The 17,690-nt window shown below is 36.7% G+C and overlaps 1 protein-coding gene and 1 pseudogene across 1 annotated transcript in view; one reads left to right on the top strand and one right to left on the bottom strand.

Annotated features, from left to right (window-relative positions):
• Positions 1–8,695: 8,695 nt before the first annotated feature.
• The window catches only part of LOC110286876 (melanoma-associated antigen B18), a 413,915-nt gene continuing 404,920 nt past the window's right edge, over positions 8,696–17,690 (top strand). Inside the window, exon 1 of the mRNA XM_021153512.1 lies at positions 8,696–8,818. The gene's annotated coding sequence lies outside the window, so the exon portion shown is untranslated. The remainder of the gene's footprint in view (positions 8,819–17,690) is intronic.
• LOC110286877 lies at positions 12,858–14,562 on the bottom strand (annotated as a pseudogene).

The following is a 17,690-nucleotide window of genomic DNA, read 5'->3' as shown; positions in this document are numbered from 1 at the left end:
GCAAACCTGCTATGCCATCTTCCCTGCCCCTACTTCTATGAGGATGCTCTTCCACCCATACACCCACTCACCCACTCCCCTACTCTAGGGAATCAAGATTTCACAGGATCAAGGGCCTCTTCTCCAATTTATCCTAGATGGCCATCCCCTGCTACATATGCAGCTATAGCCATGGGTCCTACCGCATGTACTCTTTGGTTGGTGGTTTAGTCCCTGGGAGCTCTGGGTCAGAGGTCTGGTTAGGACTAAACCACCAACCAAAGAGTAGCATTGTAGGACCCATGGCTCCAGATGCACATGTAGCAGGGGATGGCCTTGTTGGACATCAATGGAAGGAGAGGCCCTTGGTCCTGTGAAAGACTTGATGTCCCAGTGTAAGGGAATGCCAGGGCAGGGAGTCGGGAGTGGGTGGGGAACACCCTCATAGAAAAAAAAATGGGACGGGTGATGGGATAAGGGGTTTCTGGAAGGGGAAACAGGGAAAGGGGATAACATTTGAAATGTAAATAAAGAAAATATCTAATAAAAAAAAAGATTTACTTTATATTTGAGTACACCGTTGCTGTCTTCAAACCCACCAGAAGAGGGCGCCAGATCCCATTACAGAGGATTGTGAGCCACCATGTGGTTGCTAGGAATTTAACTTAGAACCTCCAGAAAAGTAGCCAGTGTTCTTAACTGCTGAGCCATCTCTATAGTCCATATAACTATTTTTTTAAACAACAATTTGCTCAATTTTGTTAGCATCAAAAGAGAATAGCTACAATTATCTATGAAGATTCTGAAAATACTCCTCTTTTTCTTTTTCTTTTTTTTTTCTTTTCTTTTTTTTTTGGTTTTTCGAGACAAGGTTTCTCTGTGTAGCCCTGGCTGTCCTGGAACTCACTCTGTAGACCAGACTGGCCTCGAACTCAGAAATCCGCCTGCCTCTGCCTCCCGAGTGCTGGGATTAAAGGTGTGCGCCACCAACGCTCACATATCTGAAAAAGGCTGGGTTTTCTTTATCTCCTTCAACTGCAATAGTATATCACTACGATTGGATGCAGAAGCAGATATGAGTCCACCTGTGTTTATTTCATACAGCTTTAGAGTTGATGAACTTGTGGCCCTTTCAGAAGTGAGTAACGGAACTTTCTGCATGACATTGACACAAACTAGAAATCCTCAGACAGAAGCAAGTTTCACTCTGAGCCCTGGAATTGCATCATCTTTACCACGAAGTTCCTTATCCTTGACATCTAATCTTCAAAATAGAGGCACTCCTTAGAAGAAATCCTGTTAATTATTTGTGAGCAGAAAAAGTAAATATAATCTTTCTAGCTGTCAGTTATTTAATGTTGTTAGGTGCACCGAGTGATCCACGTTAAATCGCTCTGAAACCATGTTACAGTACACATTTTACATACTCCTACTTGTTACTAAATATCTGAGACAAAAGCAACCTAATGAAGTAAGAGGATTCTTTTGGCTCCCAGTTTGAAGGCATAGTCCATCCTGGTTGGTGGGGACAGTGTGGAGGAGAGTTTGGCTCTAGTTCTGGCTAAGAGCATCTAGGTAAGAGCATGATACATGGCCCTGATGCATCTGTACTCAGCAAGTAGAGATAAATGGATTCTAGTTGTGCTACTTGCTTTTAAAGGTAATTCAGTCCATATGATAATGCTACTCGGATTCAGAATGGGTCTTTCCACATCATTTAAATCTCACTGGCAACATGCTCACCGACATAGCCAGAGTTTTGTCTTCTAGATAATTCCAAATCTTGTCAAGTTAATAGTGAAGGATAATCACCACAAATTTAAAACTTGCCAGCTTGACACCCAAACGTAAGTCTTATTTTCATCTTCTTCCAAAATATATTCAGCACATGCCTAAAAATCCTAGTGTCTCAAAAGCCCCAACATTACTTAAATGTGTAAGTTTAGAATGTCTTCTGATACTCAGGAAATCCCTTATCTCTGAGCCATATAAAATCAAAACTGTAAGGGACGTATTTCCAATATAACATAACACAGGGTACATATGCATATTCCAAAAGGGAGGAATAGAAAGATATTGAGAAAAAAATCAAGACTGAAGCCTAGCAAGACAAATACAAACCTCCACAGCCCCTGGAGTTTATGGTCTCACTGTCTGTGAACTAATTGGTTTGGATAGCTCCACTTCTCTAGTTCTGCCACCTGTCATACGGACTTTCTCTTATGCTGGCTTCAATCTGTGCCTGCAGCTTCCCTCAGTGGGTATCTCATTGTCATGGTACTATAACATCCTGGAGACTCTATTGCAAATTAAGTTTCACCTTGACAACTTTATGCAGTGTCCTCTTGATTCTTGCTTGTAAGGAACCTGAAATAATAGCACAATGTTTTGATTTAGTGACTTTCTAGAATCTTGGTTCATGTTTATATGACCCTTTACATTTTACATTTTGTATGCCTCTAACACAAAATGAATGATGCCACAAGTTGTACCAGATAAAGGTGTAGCAGGATCCCCTTCTACCATAGTTGTAGTGGCCTCTGTGCACTTTTCTGAATAAACTGAGGAAAACAGTTGGGTTGGCAGTTGTTTACAAATAGGGCTTTCCCTAGTAAGTCTTTTTTCTTTCTAAGAAATCTGCTTTTTACAAAGATGGAGCCTTTGATGGGTGGGATTTTTATCTTCAAGGCAATTTTCCTATTGTCCTGGTGCAATGTTTCAATTTCTACTTAAATGTACTGGTCTCTCTTATAATTGCAGATACTCTGTACCCTCTTTGCCTAAAACTTTAATTTGTTCACACTGCATTTCTTGCCAAACTTCAGGTTATTCATGTCTTTCTTCCTCACATATGTTCTCTTTTCGTGCAAAAGAGCACAAGGAGAGTGAGCAGTAACCATGACACAACCTGAATACAATTCTGTCTTGAAATTTCCTCTACCAAATAAACTTGTACACTACTTTCGAAATTCTCCTCACTTGAGTTCTCAGGATATGGGCATAACACTGTCTGATTTGTGGAGAATATGATATGAATGACCTTTAGCTTCAATCCCAATAGAGTCTGTTTCCCCTTGAAAACTTCATGAGAACAGTCTTTATTGTCTGGATTTCTCTTAGCATTCTAGCCTTGTGAACTACAACCCGAATGACCCATTAAATTCTGTTTATAACATTCCAAGGTTTTTCTAGCCTGTAGCTTCAAAACTTCTCCACTTTTGTCCAGCAAAGAAATTCTAGAGATCTACAATGCATGTGACCAGGTTTATCACTCCACGAATTCACTCCTTGTGCCAATTTTTTTTATATTACTTTTTTTTGTTGCTCTGACAAAATACTTGACAAAACCAACTCAAGGAAGAAATAGTTCATTTTATCTCACAAATTGAGGTTATAATCCATTATGATGTGGAAGGTGTAGAGGCAGGACTGTGATTCTGGCTGGCATTACTGCATCTACATTGAGAAAGCAGAGAGAGATACGAATCACTCTGTTCTTTTTATTCAGTTCTTAAAACGTTGCCACTCACATTCAGTGTGAGTCATCTCTCCTTGTTTAAACTACTGTAGAAATGCCCACATAGATACATTCAAAGTTTTGTCTCCTGGGTGATTCTAAATTCTATCTATATTAACTCTCTCTCTCTCTCTCTCTCTCACACACACACACACACACACACACAGCATTTATTTTAAAACAAGTTGGAACATTGAGAACAGAGTGGGGATTTATTCAAGGATTGAACATTTGTAAATGACTCTGTGGTTTCAAACCTTCTGTAACTTAGTTCATTTTACTCTTCAACAACTTCTGAAGTATATTTTGCCCTATGATGTACATATGAAGAAACCAAGAGTTAAGAAAAGGTTAAAAACTGCCTGACATAGAAGATTTCACCATTCTTTTTATGGCTTCTTATATATTTCCACCACAGTTCTAACAATTAACATGCCAGTTAACTAAAGGGGATATGAAAAGGTAATACAATGCTAAAGTAACTTACTATTTATGTCATTTAGTATTACTTCTAATTTTTATTGTTCTCTACAACAGTTGAGAAGTAAGTAGGGAAGGATTGATTTTAGGGACAGAATCATACATGCACTTAATGCCTGCTCCTTTGACCATGAACCAAAACTTTTGCAGAGATATAGCACAGGGTCAGAGGGACTAATTTTTGATGCCCCCAAATAGATGAAGTATATAAATTTTGTTTCAGTTTTCTATATGTTGAGCAAGAAGTTACAAAACTATGATAACAGTCATCTACAGTATATATAAAGTAGTATGGCTTTCAAAGGAAAGATCCCTTTTTGTTCTGGGCTAATAATGCAGTTGAAATTTAAAATCAATATTTTTAACATAGCATAATTTTTAGATAAAATTATATCTTCATTTTTAATCTTTAAAGTATCCTTTTTATTGAAAAGGGATTACTCTCTCATATAATATATACTCGTCATACTTTTCCTTTCCTCTACTTTTTCCAGTTTCTCCCCTTCTCTCCTCCCTTCTATATTCACTCCCTTCCTGTCTCTCCTTAGAACAGAATAGGCTTCAAAGAGATAACAACCAAACATGACAAAATAGAACATAATAAGATGAAGCAGAAACTATCATATTGAAGTTGGACGTCACAACCTAGCAGGAGAAAAAGAATCCTAAGAGCAGTCACAAGTGTCAGAGACTAACTCATTCTCACAGTCAGGAGTACCATAAACATACTAAGCTAACAGCCACATTAACTACAAATCCACAGCAAATCTTACAATGAAAAAGAAAAAAATAATTGGAGCTGGCTTAAAAGTTCAGAGGTTTCGTCCATTGTTGTCATGACAAGAAACATTGCAAAGTGCAGGCAAACATGGTGCTGGAGAAGGAGCCAAGAGTCCTACAAATAGATCAGCAGGTACCTGGAAGAGAGTGACACTGGACTTGGTTTGAGAGTTTAAAACTCCAGTGACATACTTCTTCTAACAAAGCCACACCTACTCCAACAAGAACACACTTTCTAATAGTGCCACTCCTTATGGACCTATGGGAACAATTTTAATTCAGTTACCTCAGTGGATTTGCAAAAGACCCCTTTGTCAAAAATAATCAATTGAATATAACCCAGTCCTGCTACTGAAACTCTCCTAGCTACAAGAGATGACCCATTGAGACTCCCAATCTTCCATTACTAAGAGTCCTCATTTGTGTCATCTTTATAGATTCCATGAAGATTCTACTCCATTAGGTTTCCACCCACCCCTCAAATGCCCACTAATTCCAGCCATCTCTCCCTGCGCTCTCTCCTCCATTCCATCTTTCCCCAACCTTATACTTCACTCTCTTTCCTGGCCACTTACAATCTACCCACAAAATTTCCTTCCCTTTAGAGCCTTCCTCTTTACCGAACCTCTTTGGGTCTATGGATTATAGCTTGGTTATCATTGACCTAACAGCTACTATCCACATATAAGAGAATATATACCATATTTGTCTTTCTGGGTCTGAGTTAACTTACTCGGGATGATTTTTTTCTAGTTCTATTCATTTACCTGTGAATTTCATGATTTGATATTTTAAAATATCTAATACTCCATTCTATAAATGTACCACATTTTAAATCCATTCTTCAGTAAGATGGAATCTCAAAGTACATTGATTTGCATTTCCTTGGGGGCTAAGGATGTTGAATACTTCTTTAAGTGTTTCTCAGCCATCTGAGACTTCTCTGTTTAGATCTGTACCCTATTTTTATTTGGATTCTTTTCTTTTTAAACTATAGTTTCTTGAGTTCATTATATTGTTTGGATGTTCTTTCTGTATTAGATGTGGAGCTAGCAAAAATCTTTCCTATTCTGTAGACTGTTACTTGTCCAAATGACAGTGTCCTCTGCCTTACAGAAGCTTTTCAGCTTCATAAAGTTCCTTTTATTAATTATTTTTCTGCACGTGCTACAGTGTTCTGTTTAGAATGTCATCTCCTGTGCCATGAGTTCAATGCCATGCCCCACTTTCTCTTCTATCAAGTTCAGAGTATCTGGTTGTCAAGATATTTGATCCACTTGGACTTAAGTTTTGTGCAGGATTAATACATATGAATCTATTTGCATTCGTCTACACACAGACATCCAGTTAGACCAGTACCATTTGTTGAAGATGCTTTGTTTCCATTGTATGGTTTTGGTTTCTTTGTCAAAAATCATGTTTCTATAGTTGTATGGGTTTATTTCTGGGTCGTTGATTTGAGTCTATTGATCAATGTGTCTGTTTTTATGCCAATACAATGCATGTTTTGTTATTATAGCTCTGAGGTATATCTTGAAATTAGGAATGATGGTAACTCTAGCAGGGTTTTTTTTTATTGTTCAGTACTGTCTTAGCAACCCTGGGTTTTTAGTTTTTCTATATAAAGTTGAGTATTGTTCTTTCAAGGTATGTAAAGAATTGTGTTGGAATTCTGATGGTGATGGTATTGAATCTATAGCTTTCTTTTGGTAGAATAGCCATTTTTACTGTTAGTCGTACAATGCATGAGTACGGGAGATCTTTTTATCTTCTAATATCGTCTTTAATTTTTTTCTTTAAAGACTTGGAGTTTTTATCATACAGTTCTTTCCCTTGCTTGGTTACAGTTATAGCAAGATATTTATATTATTTGATGCTATTATAAAAGTTTTTGTTTCCCTGATTTCATTCTCAGTCCATGTCCTTTTATATAGGAGGGCTATTGATTTGTTTTTAGTTAGTCTTATATCTATCAGATTTGATGAAGGTGTTTATCAGCTATAGGAGTTCTCTGGTAGAATTTTTAGGGTCACTTATGTATACTATGATATCATCTGCAAACAAAGATACTTTGACTGCTTTCTTTCCTATTTGAATTCCATTAAACTCCGTCAGTTGTCTTATTGCTCTAACTAAAACTTAAAGTACTATATTGACTAGATATAGAGAGAGTGGCCAAAACAAGTTGCCTTGTTCTTGATTTCAGTGACATTCCTTTGAGTTTCTCTCCACTTAAGTTGATACTGCCTTTATCATGTTTAGGTATGGCCCTTGTATCTCTAATCTCTCTAGAACTTTATCATAAAGGGGTATTGGATTGTGTCAAAGGCCTTTTATGAAACTAATAAGATGATCATGGTATTTTGTTTGTTTGTTTGTTTGTTTGTTTGTTTTAGTTCATTTATATGATAGATGGTATTTACTGATTTTTATACATAAAACCATCCCGGAATCTCTGGGATGAAGCCTACTTAGTCATGGTGAATTATCTTTTTGATTTGTTCTTGGATTTGGTGTGCAAGTAGTACATTGAGTATTTTTGTATTTGTGTTTGTAAGGGAAATTGGTCTGTAATTATCTTTCTTTTGTTTAGTCTTTATGTGGATTTGGTATCATGGTAACTGTGTTGAAACTTCTTAACCATTTACTACTTTTTCTGTTATCATTCCATCAGCTTTTGCTCAAAGTTATTTAATCCATTTTGAATTTTTGTACTGTTCTGTTCAACAATGACATTGTAAATTTTTCCTAAGTGACCTCAACAAGGTTTTAGAATCTAAAAACTAAACACTAAGTACCATGCATCATCCAACTTATTGGAGTTTTAATTTCATTTTTTAAACTCTAGAAATAAAAATACTATCACGTACAGTTTTCAGAAGTGAGGTAATTTATACTTTTAAAGCCATTAACCAAATAACTTATATCTATCATTCCAGCTAGCAGCTTAATAACATTTAGGGTGAGATTGAGCTGTCTGATGAGAGCTCTCAAAGCCAAAAGTTTGTGCTGTGAAAAGCATGGGTATTCATAGCTACCATTCTCAGAAATGCAGATGAGACACTATTGAAAAATTATGTATATGCAATTTTCTCTCTGACAATCAGAATATTAGTAGGAAAAAAATCTAACAAATGAATCAGTTTAAAAAATAGTTTTAGTTTACTTTTTATAACTTAATACATATAGATAATGTTTTTTTGATTAAGGTACCCCATCATCATCCTCTTATCTATTTCTTCCTCCTACCAAATCCCTACTTTGTTGTAGGTCCCCCTTCTATCTTCATGTCTTTTTTGGAATGCAATCCACTGTATTTAGTTAGGGTTGGCTGTGTGAACACAGGTAGGGGATTATGTGCTTGTGTGGAAGCAATACATCAACATCTACTCCACTGAGGAATAAGACGCCCTCTCCCTCTGCAACCTTTAACTGTACATAACTCCTCTGGGAAGGGTGAGGCTTCATGAGCCTGTCCATTAGGGAATGTTGATGGGCCTAGTCTTGTGCAAGTCTTGTGTAATTTGTCACTGCTGCTGCCTGAAATTGTAAAAGTTCATATGAATGTGGGAAACATATTGCAGAAAAATTAAGAGTAAGGATTATCAGTTGCATGAAACATTCATTTGCATATATGATGAAAGTAAAATAGAATTTAAGAAAGTGCTTGAAATTTAACATATTTTAAAAATCAATATGTTGTATGTGATTCCTTATTTATGATTTTGAACTATAAATATAGGAATTCACAGATAAAATTGGCAATGTGTCTAGGAGGCTAGCTGTGACCTTGTTAACATTTTTTTTTTTTTAGTAAATATGCACACGATTGAGACAGACACCAGGATGCCAACTGATTAAGGTCCCATGAGAAAGAATTGTCTAGGCACTGGAATGCTCAGTGTTTATATAAGCTTCCTCATCTGTGATCCATTCAGCACATAAAGTTTGCCTTGATGGATAAGAAAGAGAATGCCATGAAAATTTCCAGCTAAAATAGATGAACAAATCTTATTTGAGAAGTTGCTTTGCTACTAGAACCAGGATACTTTAAGTTCCTTGGTAAGCACTTTATTTGTTCCATTGTTTGGTATTTCCTGTTTATGTGCCATTACTTTATGATTCATTATGAGTTTCTGTAATACCCACTTTCCCCTTTCCACTGATATTTCTGATTTCCGTGGGGTCAATGGTTCTCAATGCTGGGTGCACATTTAACTCACCTTCTAAATTTATTCATTTAATCAGTTATATTAAAAAGCCTTGTTGTTGGATCTTAAATGATGGCAAGGTTAAAGACCTTCCGAGGCAATTACAGTGTATATGTACAGTGTACAGTGTATTTTAAGTTCCTCGGTAAGCACTTTCTTTGTCAGAGTTGTGTGTGCCCATTTTTGATATTTCTTGTTTATGTGTCATTATCTTATGATTCATTAGGAGTTTCTGTAATACCCACTTTCCCCTTGTATCTTTCCGGACCCTAGTCCTGGCTTAGAAACACTGGATGTGAGCATCGGAGAACATTGTTTATTTATGTTTTTAATTTGCTTTCTTCCTGTCTAGGATGACTAAATTACATGTCTAGAAAGTACCTTTCTGTGTTTACTTTCAGTTTTTCTATATTTTGAGTCATTTGGAGATATCTTTGCATAGCCTCAAAGTTTACTTTAAAAAAGAAGCATATGTTGCACATTAAAATGATTTTGTTGTGTCAGGTTAGCTTTTTAAAAATTGTTTATTCTCAGCATTGGAGTGTGCAATGTTGTTCAACCTTGACTTCATTTTGATATCACCTGGGGAAGTTTTTAAAACCACTCGTGGTATGGAGGAACTGTCTAGAGAAATTCTGTTAAAAGGAATCTGGTGTACTAGCATTTAAAAAGCTTTCCACATAGTGCTATAATCGAGTATTTGCAGATAGCACGCACACATTCTTAAGTTATGTAAATAACATGTTAGGTAAATGATATGCTAATCTATCTTTGCACTAAGAAAGCCAGTTAAGCATAGTTCTTCATGAGAATTGCTTAGAATCACGGAGCCTTAAAAAATAATGATGCCGGTGCATTATAGTCTAACAATTATGATACCATTAGTCTGGGAAGCAGGCCTGGTGATTCTGATTTGTAGTAAAGTTGGGGGCTACAGTTTATCCTGATCTACAAGTTACTTCTCTTCAATATCAGCAGTTGGTGTCAAAGTAAGGATATTTGTATGAAGAGCCTGTATATGAAACTGAGCCTTCAAGGCCTTAATGTACTAATAGTATATAATAGTATATTTTCCCTTCATCACCTTATTTATTACCAAATAAAAGTTTCATGTTGTGAAAATTGGTTATGGTATAGGACCCTACACTTCATTATTTTGAGTTACTGTCAAAATTGCTATTATTGAATTTGCTACTATTGAATTGGGGCTTTATTTGGTCTTCTGTTTGAATGTGAGTTTCTGGTGGGAAGGCCAATATCTTTAAAGTTTTTAAAGTATTATTGACCACACAACTTTCCAGAGTTCAGATGGATGACAGTGATCATTCCAGAGTTCAATGATACTTACATAAGTGACTGCCTATTAAATTCTCTATGAGGCAGATTTTCAGAAACCTAACAGATATTCAGGGTACAGGTGGACACAGGCTTTTTTAAAAAACCTCTCTTTGGAGAAAAGAAAAATGCGATGACATCGGTGTTTAGCAGACTTCCTGGAGACTCTGCTTTTTACTTCAAAAGGGAAACTTGTGTATTTAACTGGTGACAATAAAGTGGAGGAGAATGTATTGATTTTTTTTGCAGCAAACATGTGGTTCATTTTTATTACAGTTCAACAAAATCGCCAATATCCTTTATAAAGAAAGCATTTTAATAAAGTTGACATCCTTGGTAGAGAAACAGCAAGGCTTTCATTTGCAAGCTGTTGCCACTGGGGGTCACCATTACAATTGCTAAGCCTTGCCTGTGGCTCCGGAGCAAAGGCTGCAGCAACTTGGATAAAATGAGGAAGATGGGCGGGGGACTGATGCCTTTTAAGTAGCTTCTTTTCCTTAGTGTCATAGAGAGGCATTTTCAGATATTAAGATAAATATTTGTGTTTTGTGGGTAGGATACTCAAGTGTGATAAAAAAAAAGAAAGTCGATAAATTGCTTGTCTGTGTAGTAGATAAAATGATTCTTCATGGTTATAGCTCATCTCAGAGCTATGTGCTGTCCTTCAGAGAGGGTGATCAATATATACTTTTCTGCCCTTCTACATTTTTCAAACATTTAACTAGAATTGGTCTGCAACATGTTTTCAAATAACGTAACCTTGTTTGCTATATGAGTACCAACCCCTCCTGTCTTATGTTATTAGTCAACACATTGTTTCTGTCTATAAAAATCCCTTCAGCTGTTCACTTCATACATATTAAACCATTGCCATTACATCAGGGAAAAAATAAAGAAGGAAACGAAAGCTAGAGTCTCCTAAAGTGTGAGTCATCACAGAACAAAACAATGCTTTTGGATGAGGTGCTCTTACATATAAATTTTGCAATACAGATGGTCAGGGTAAGATGCCCAGAGAGGGGAAGGGTAAAATGACAGCAGATGACACTCACTCCTGGCTGTGTCCTCAGCAGGCTATCTAACTATGCAAGAGACTTCACTTATATTAGATTTTGCCCAAGTAAACCTTCCCATTTTATGCAACTCTCCTGACCTTCATTGTTTGCTCAGTACATTTAATCAACATCTCTACAAGATTCTCATGATAAGAATCATGGGTAAAACAATATATAACACAGAAGCATTGCCCTCAAGGCCAGCTCCTGAAGTTAAGACTTACACATACAGGGCCTGCAACTCAGAAGCATTCTCACACTCCACCATTGTCTTAAAATTCCTAATAGTTTTGAAGTAAGGGCCCAGCAATTTTCCTTTTCTTTTGGGGTTCAAAAATACAGACCTGAGCTTTACTGCCCTGAAGGGATTCACATTTTAAGGTGGGAGACAAAGGTATTATAATCAGTAGTTATTAATCTAAGATTTGAAGTTTGGTCTGTTAGTTTTTTGAAGAAAATACTATGGAGAGGGTATTATTTTGGTTGAGGAGAAGCAGAGAGAATTTAGAAAGTTTTTTTGTTCATGATTCACATATTATTGAGTACTTACTATGTGCAAAGCACTGTGCTAAATGACTCAGGGGATTAAAAAATGAATTATCTGTGAATCTTGCCATTCATCGTAAGTTAACTCAGTATATGAAAAGCATACAAAGGGTTTGGTATGATTAAGTACTCTATAGAGCTGCAATGGGACATCTGTGGGGATGCTATATTTTTCTTGTTCTCCAAACTTCTTTTTCTAATCTATCTCATGTAGGTTTGTGGAACCATTTTTTTAACACATCCCTTTGAAAATACCCCTATCCACTATCTCTTGAAATAAATTCTGGAGCCCTTAGTGTATCATTAAAGATACACTATAGTATGCATGTAACTTTCTTTGTATTTGTGTGTGTTTACATTGTAGTATCATTAAATATTAATTTTTATATTAAACAATTCAGTTTTCTTTTCTTTTCTTTTTTTCTGAAATGGATACTTTTATTTTGTTCACATATCAAAACCAGAAGCCCCTTTATTCACACCTTTATTTACACTGTAGACTGACTGCACAAAGGGCTAGCCTGAGGTCCATGACAGTGCTATTATTCTGCTGAGGAATAGCATTGTACTCACAGTTCACAACAGTTACCTTGTTCCAGAACCCAATTCATTAATTCGCTTCATCACCATTTAATACACATTTTACAGAAAGAATCAATGACAGAAGGGATCCTCACCCACTTATGTCTTACTGTGATGGTAAGAATTTATGAAAGATCTACATCCTATGTAAGTTTTCTACACTGAAAGTTTTCTATTTTGCAATTCTCCTGCTTAAGGAAAAATAGGGATGCTGGAGAAGTTTTAGATGTTGGTAATAATCCATACAAAGTATATGTCCAAGAGACCCTCCTGATCAAAGCCTGGTAGAGGTTCTGCCCATTGTGCACTGTCTCATAATATTTTATTAGGTAAAAAAGAAGGATCACCTTAAACAGTATCTAATCAAATGAGTTACTGTGTTTGCTTTGTTCTTCTTTTAGGACATCTCATACCCCTTTTCTGCTTGAAAACAGGAGAATTCAAGAAATACAAGTCTGTGAAAGGGTCCCCTCTTCTTAGCTTTGAAGTGAGTGTTGGCTCTTTATAGCTTTTGATGGTGCTACACCTGCATTTAGTCAGAGACACTGCTGGGCTGTCTTCATGCCGTTTTGGAGGCGGAGAAAGCTTCCTGATTTTCACTCTAGGAAGCTGCAGGATATTGGTGACATCCTTTAGGCTACAATGAGGTGACTCTTGAGTCTCAGGTGGGATACCAGTAGGAGCTATAGATGGCAGCACCTCCTTCATCTCTTTTACATCTGGGTACTGAAGTCCTCTTTTTTTTTTTTTTTTTTTTTTTTTTTTTTCTCGTTTCTTTCTTTTTTCCTTTGGGTTTCTCTGTATAGCCCTGGCTGTCCTGGAACCAGGCTGGCCTCGAACTCAGAAATCCACCTGCCTCTGCCTCCAAGTGCTGGGATTAAAGGTGTGTGCCACTGGTCTGTCTCTGTAGTCTTGCAAGCGCTTGGAAGGAGGCAGGTAGAGGTCATCAGACTCGTCCTCAGAGGTACTGCATTCTAGGTCACTCACTTCTGGGTTGCTGCTGTTGGTTTCTTTGTTGCAGCCATTGTTCATTTTTTTGTCACAAAGGGGTGTGGTGAACCGTCCCTTTTAGATTAAAATTGTAAGCATCACTGGAACCAATACCTCCATCCCGTGTAGTAGGGGGTAAACCCTGCTTATCTTTGCCTTTGTTCCCCTTACTCCTCAATGAGGATTTTGATTTGCATTTCTGGTTGGTTCTTCTTTGCTCTGCTCTTCTTTTTTGTGCACATTTATGCTTGCTTTCTATTTGCTCAGGTTTAGATGATAAAATTACTTCTGTTTCAGTAATCTTTGCTGGGTTAATCAGTCTAGAACATAAGTTAATTTGGTCTTTGTTCGACAGACAAGCATTTTGTTTTACATTTTCAAGTCTATGCAGGGTTAGGGTTACTTCTCTACATCTATTTCCTTTAACTTCCAGAGACTGTGCCACTCTTGGACTGGCTTTACAATCCTCTAAGGTTGTGGAGTGGCTTATATTACTAAAATCTTTCCTCAAGTGGTGACGGATAGATACAGTTCTATGTAAGACTTCATCACTTCATCAGTAGACTCAACTTTACCTGAATCAAAATCGCAACCCCTTGTCTCTGGAGTAAAAGCAGGACTTGGTTCTGTGGTTTGGTAGGGACAATCAGTTTCTTCAACAGCATTTGCTGTAAGGTCTTCACTGACAAGTCCCTGGTCATACTGTCAATGCTGTAGACCACTTCTGAGGGACGTCCTTTCCAGTTCTGAGTAGTTTCTTCACCTTGTCAGGAAGTTAGCTTCTCTTTCAATGCATACAGCTGACACATAAGGTAGTAGCATTCTCTTCTCAGTTGCAGGATGATATATCCTGTGCTTCTCTCACTTTGGATTTTTCATTTTCCAAAGCCAAAACTAATAACCTGTTGTTATCTTGGTAATAGTTCAGTAGTGTAGAAGTGTTAGTGGGCACTTGGCTCAGTGTAACACAAAAGGACTTGTGTTTCCCAATCCCCACCAAGTTTTTACTCCTTTTTTCTTTCATTCGCTTCTTAATGTCTTCGAGGGTATCTTGAAAGGATCTTTTCTGACACCTTTCCTTAGCCATCTTTGTCTTTCAAAAAAAGCAATAATTTTGATTTTCAGCTTAGAAATATTAAGTCAGGTGTTGTAGAAATTCATCTCGGCCACTCAGGTCCAGACGACTGATGCAGCCTCCCTCTCTGCCAGGACAATTCAGTTTTTTACCTGAGCTTTTGTATCTATACTAAGAAAAAATTAAATTGATCTTGTAGGTTTTTTGTGATGTTTAAAATGAGTGTATATACCATAGGGAACTATTTTAAAATTTAAAATGTATGTAACATTACTGGAGAATCTTGCTAGAATGTAGATTCCAATACAACAAGTGTATGGTACAACCCAAGACTCTTTTGTAATAAAATAACTCCTAATATATGAATGTTTAAAATCAAGTTTAAGGAAAATATACCATTTGCCAATTAAACATTTCTCATAAACTTATGTGTCAGAAAGAAAATAGTTTAAGACAAATCACTAATGAGTATAGAATTCTGCTTTGTTTGAAGGATTTCATATAAACAATGTTTGCCTCTTCTTATATCCTCCCCTATGTACACATCCTTTCTTATAAGACAAAGAGAGGATTCTAGTGAAAAATAAAGTTGGGATGGATAATAACATTTGTGTGGAAAATATTTCAGGAAGCTTTTCTTCCTTGGATAGTTTATACGTAGCTAGAGGGTTTGCTCATGTTCTCTTCATAGGAAGGTATTCTAAGCTGCATTATCATACCTGTTAACTTGTGGTTTGAAGATCAAGAAATCAGATCATTGTTATAATGAACTCAGTTCAGTCTAATTTATAAATATGTCTGGGACTCCTGTAGCATAGCATTGCAAAGCTATATATGAAACAGATGTGCATAGTCTGCTAGGGGAGAAGGATATGACAAATAAACTCATTCTTGTGGTGCAAGAGGTACAAAAGTTACAGAGATAATAGATGGAGAGTAGGTAGGTTATAGGTCGAAGTGGAAAAAGGCAGCTGGTCAGGGATGTTGTTATAATGGAGGCTCCATTTCTTATTTGTAAAGCTGAAGTTAAGGCTTTGTTTCTGCGGTTTAACATTGAAACCTAGCAGACTTGGAAAACTAGAATTCTTTCATCTATAATGGATAATTCTCTTCTCTCTGAAGTTTTTGAGGAAACTATGTGCCTGAGATCACAGCATGGTGAACATTAAAGGACCACCCTTTTATCCATTGAATAAATGTTTACTACCCAAACTCTGGCCTCCATAAGTGATGCAGGGGCAAGTGTCTCTCCTTTCTTTATCAATCTTCAGATCTTTAGATTTATGTCTGAATAGATCATGTATTTCCTCAGACTGCTGTTACTATGGTGAAATACCTGAGAAAAATCTATTTGGAAGAGGGGAATAATTTATTTTTGCCTCTTGGTTTAGAGGATTCTATACATGATTCAATTATATCACCTTTAGGCTTGTTAAGTCAGAATATTATGGTGAGGAGCACATAATACTAAACAAATACTGTCATTCCTTTTCCTAAGGGATCCAACCTCTTTTTGCTTCTGTAATCCCATATATGCATGATATATAGACATACACTCAGAAGATAGACAGACAGACACATGGGGACACACACATACACTATTTTTAAGTACAAAAGGGCTTGGGAGGATTGAAGAATAAGAACTGCCATAAATCAGAAATATGGAGTTATAGGCAAGTCAAACAAGAAATGAGGAAAGATTTTGCCAGCACTTAGTTATAGCTCTCCTATTCATTTTGAGTAGTGAACTTGGCGTTTAGTTTCTCTTATTTAGTAGATAAAACAGTACTGGGAAAGGGGGCATATGGACAACTCAACATTTTTTTAAAGATTTATTTAATTATTTCATGTATATATGTGAAGTGTTGCTGTACAGATGGTTGTGAGCCATCATGTGGTTGCTGGGAATTGAACTCAGGACTTCTGCTCACTCCAGCCCTGCTTGCTCTAGCCCAAAGATTTATTTATTGTTATATCTAAGTACACTGTAGCTGTCTTCAGACCCACCAGAAGAGGGCATCAGATCTCATTACAGATGGTTGTGAGTCACCATGTGGTTGCTGGGATTTGAATTCATGACCTTCGGAAGAGTAGTCAGTTCTCTTAACCACTGAACCATCTCCAGCCCACAACTCAACATTTTAAATTTTTGGTCATTCCCCATTTTATGAACCATGTCATGAATTAATTTATGTCAAAGAAGGGCATGTAGTAACAGCTGGGTCAGTTTATCTGTTATCTTGACCCATATGTTTGCATTCCTCTTCTGATGCAAGCAACAAGGGCTAAAGCATACTTATGTCATTTAAAGCCATATGATTAATATATTTTTGAAGATAGGAGAAATAATAAAGGGGTATCAACACTGAATTTGAAGTGGTTTTAACACAAATAAATACCATAAGTTCAAATAAATTTTTATTTTCCTTCATATACATATCCAGTGTGGGATGATGGAGGGGGAGCTGTATTCCATACAACTTTTAAGGGATCCAAGATGTTGGCCATTCTGCAGCATGAACTTATATCATATAGGACAGGTTTCAGTGAAAAGTAAAGAGAAAAAAAAATCATGAGACATATTATTCTTAACTGTGTACACATTAGCCAGATCCAATTATTTGTTACCATTCAGCTAGTAGGAAGGCTAGTAAGTGTTGATATAAAAATGTAAACTCATATCTGTTTCAATTAAAAATTTTTTGCCATGCATACATCAAGCCTGCTGCCATATGTTTCCCTAGGGAAAGAAAGCATCTCTCAAATCAACATTAAAGTGTCAGAAAAATTCTAGGACTAGAGCGTCAAACAAAGTCGAATTGAAGAGATCAAATGGAAGGAGTTGTTCTAAGAATTAAGGACTACAAGGTAAGCCATGAGAAGAAATAAGTCAGATAGTTTTGAGGCAGAAAAAATGTAATCAATATAGATGTCAAAGCATTAAGGCTAGAGTAAACAAGGAATTGGAGACATCAAGCAGCAATCAATATAGAGCAAGCAAAGGTGATTTGTAGTTGTGGTAGATGAAAGGCAGTTTAAGACCTAGCCAGGGACATATCCTGCTTAACACTGACAGCAGGCCTCTATTCTTATTTTTGTATCCTTTCAGTGTGCCAATTGTAAAACCCATGCTAGGAAGC

The sequence above is a fragment of the Mus caroli genome, chromosome X (genome assembly GCF_900094665.2).
Source record: "Mus caroli chromosome X, CAROLI_EIJ_v1.1, whole genome shotgun sequence".
Taxonomy (NCBI): domain Eukaryota; kingdom Metazoa; phylum Chordata; class Mammalia; order Rodentia; family Muridae; genus Mus; species Mus caroli.
The sequence above is the reverse complement of the archived record's forward strand: the minus strand, read 5'-3'. Positions and strand labels throughout refer to the sequence as shown.